The following is a 3,253-nucleotide window of genomic DNA, read 5'->3' as shown; positions in this document are numbered from 1 at the left end:
CCTTCTTCTCCCCCGGACTTCAGAAGGCCGCGACTGAGATCCGCCCCCACTCTTCAGGTTTAACCCCCCCCCCTCCCCCCCTGGAAATTTAAAGTAACACCCCCAGTCCTATGGGGGCTGGACTCTTCTTTTTTAAAAAATATATTTTATTAATCATTATTATTTAAAAAAAATATTTCTTTATTGATTTCAGAGAGGGAGGGAGTGGGAGAGAGAAATAGAAATCAATGATGAGAATCATTGATCACATGCCTCCTACTGGGGATGGAGCCTGCAACCCGGGCATGTGTCCTTGGCTGGAATTGAACCCAGGACCCTTCAGTCCGCAGGCTGCTTTATCCGCTGAGTTAAACCGGGTAGGGCTATTAATTAATTTAAAAATATATATTTTATTGATTTCAGAGAGGAAATCAATAAAATATATTTCAGATATATATATATATATATATATATATATATATAGAGAGAGAGAGAGAGAGAGAGAGAGAGAGAGAGAAACATCAATGATGAGAGAGAATCATTAATTGGCTGCCTCCTGCACGCCCCCCACTGGGGATCGAGCCTCAACCTGGGCATGTGCCCTTGACCGGGAATCAAACCGTGACCACCTGGTTCATAGGTCGATGCTCAACCACTGAGCAACACGGGCCAGGCTGAACTCTCCCAACTCAGGAGGTTTCAGAGTCCAAAGGTTTAGAAAAAAAATGCGTCTGAGGACCAGAGAGGTTATGCCACTTACCCCAAGCCACACAGCACAAAAGGGTGGGAGCCGGTGTTTGCAACCCACAGTTCAAACGGTTTCAGGCGGTTTTGGAAGCCTGAAAACGGGTGCGATTGCCCGGCCGGTGTGGCTCAGTGGTTGAGCGTTGACCTATGAACCAGGAGGTCAGGGCACATCCCCAGGTTTCAGACTCTATGGCCAGAGGGGGGAGGGGGGTGCAGGAGGCAGCCGATCCATGATTCTCTCTCATTGACGTTTCTCTCTCTCTCTCTCCCTTCCTCTCTGAAATCAATAAAAATGTGTATTAAAGATAAATAAATGAAAAGGAAGTAGGCCAAACGTGAACCAAGATAAACACAGTGTTGATCTTCAGTCACCATGAAGGACACTGCGAATAGAGACCCACGGTTTCTCCGAGAAGGCGATGTGGCCAAGGCGAGCGGGCCACCACCAGAGGGCGCTGTGGCACCAGGGAATGAAGAAAACCCGCCCAAACAGAGCCTTTTCCTCACAAAATAAGGGAAAAAGGAAGATTTCAGCGGGAGCCTCTGGGATCGGGGGGAGGCTGGGGAGGCAAAGGGGTCACCCTGTGAGCGGGTTGGGGTCCCCAGTCCCTTGGGCCCAGGAAATGCTGGTTAAGGCCCCCCCAACCCTCCAATTTTTTACAAACGGGCTCCGGAAGCACAAGGAAGAAACTTGAACCCAACACGGCTTTCCTGAACGCGGCTTTGGAAGCCTGAAAACGGGTGCGATTGCCAAAGCGCCCCGCGCCCCTGCCGCCTCCCCTCCCTAGCGCCTGGGTCGCGGAGTGCGAAGTTAGCGTTATCGGTTGCCATGACGACGGAGCAGCGTTGCAGGACGTCACTGGCGTCCGTTGTGTCTGGGTTCCCCGGTCCCGTCCTCTGTAATCCGCGCAGGGCCGGTCTGACCCGGGTGATGATGCCACAGCGGGGCTGCCTGGTGGTGAGAAGCGCCTTGTGCATCAGGGGCCCCGGGTTCAAGTCCACCTCCCAGCTGAGCGTCTTGGACAAACTCTTTTTGTTTTTGTTTTTTTTTTAATTTTTTTTATTGATTTCAGAGAGGAAGGGAGAAGGAGAGAGATAGAAACATCAATGATGAGAGAGAATCATGGATCGGCTGCCTTCTGCAGGCCCCACACTGGGGATGGAGCCCGCAACCCAGGGATAGCCCTGGCCAGTAGGTTCAGTGGCTAGAGCACCAGCCTGCGCACCTGAGGGTCATAAGTTTGATTCCCAGTCAAGGGCACGCACCTGGGTTGCAGGTTCAATCTCCCAGCCCCACCTTGGGGGTGTTCAGGAGGCAGCCAATCTCTCTCTCTCTCTCTCTCTCTCTCTCTCTCTCTCTCTCTCTCCTCTCCCTTCCACTCTCTAAAAACCAATGGGAAAAAAATATCCTTTCACCTCTTGGGTGAGGATAAAAACAAAACCAAACCACCACCAACAAAAACCAGAGGTAAAGAGAAAGGGAAGAAAATGGGGTACCAAAGCAGAGAGAGAGGGGGGCCAGGGAAAGAAGGGTTCTGAGTGGATTGGGAGACCCAGAGAGCATGTTGGCGGCAAACGGAAGACGCCTGCAGAGATGGCGGGGGGGGGGGGGGGGGATGGGGGGGGAGGAGGGTCCGACGGGAGGGAGGAGGTCCCCAGGCTCTCACAGGTGAGGGACCCAGAGCCCTTGGGGGGGGGGATCCGCTCCTCCCAGCGAAATGGACCAAGCCCCTGACCCTGAACGTGGGGGCTCCAGGCTCCCGAAGCTCAGCCAGCGACCCCGGGTCAGCGGGACTTGGCCCATGGAGTGAAGGGCGTGCAGAGCGACGGGGAGGGGCCAGGAGTGGAGCGCAGACGACAGAGAGAAAGGGCGGCCGGTGCTTACACGGTGCACCCAAAGGTTGCAGGTTCATTGGCCCGGCGTGTCTCAGTGGCTGAGCATCAACCTAGGAACCAGGAGGTCACGGTTAGATTCTGGGTCAGAGCACATGTCCAGATTGTGGACTCGATCTCCCCAGTGTGGGGCGTGCAACAGGCAGCCGATCAATGATTCACTCTTATCATTGATGTTTCTCTCCCTCTCCCTCTCCCTCTCCCTTCCTCTCTGAAATCAATAAAAACATATTTTTAAAAAAGGTTGCAGGTTTGATCCCGGTTGAGGTGTGTTGGAGAGTTAACCGGTGATGTTTCTCTCTCTCTCTCTCTCTCTCTCTCTCTCTCTCTCTCTCTCTCAATAAATATATCCTCAGGTGAGGATTAAAGAAACAAACACACAAAGAAAGGATGTTACAATCTATAGATGATGCATTATAGAGCTGTACACCTGAAACCCATCTAAGTGTATTAATCAACGTCGCCCCAATACAATTTTTAAAGGTACCTTTATTTTTTAAAATATATTTTTATTGATTTCAGAGAGGAAGGGAGAGGGAGAGATAGAAACATCCATGATGAGAGAGAATCATTGATCGGCTGCCTCCTGCAAGTGCCCCCACTGGGGATCCAGCCCACAACCCGGGCATGTGCC

Source organism: Myotis lucifugus, unplaced genomic scaffold (assembly GCF_000147115.1).
Source record: "Myotis lucifugus unplaced genomic scaffold, Myoluc2.0 scaffold_785, whole genome shotgun sequence".
Taxonomy (NCBI): domain Eukaryota; kingdom Metazoa; phylum Chordata; class Mammalia; order Chiroptera; family Vespertilionidae; genus Myotis; species Myotis lucifugus.
The sequence above is the reverse complement of the archived record's forward strand: the minus strand, read 5'-3'. Positions refer to the sequence as shown.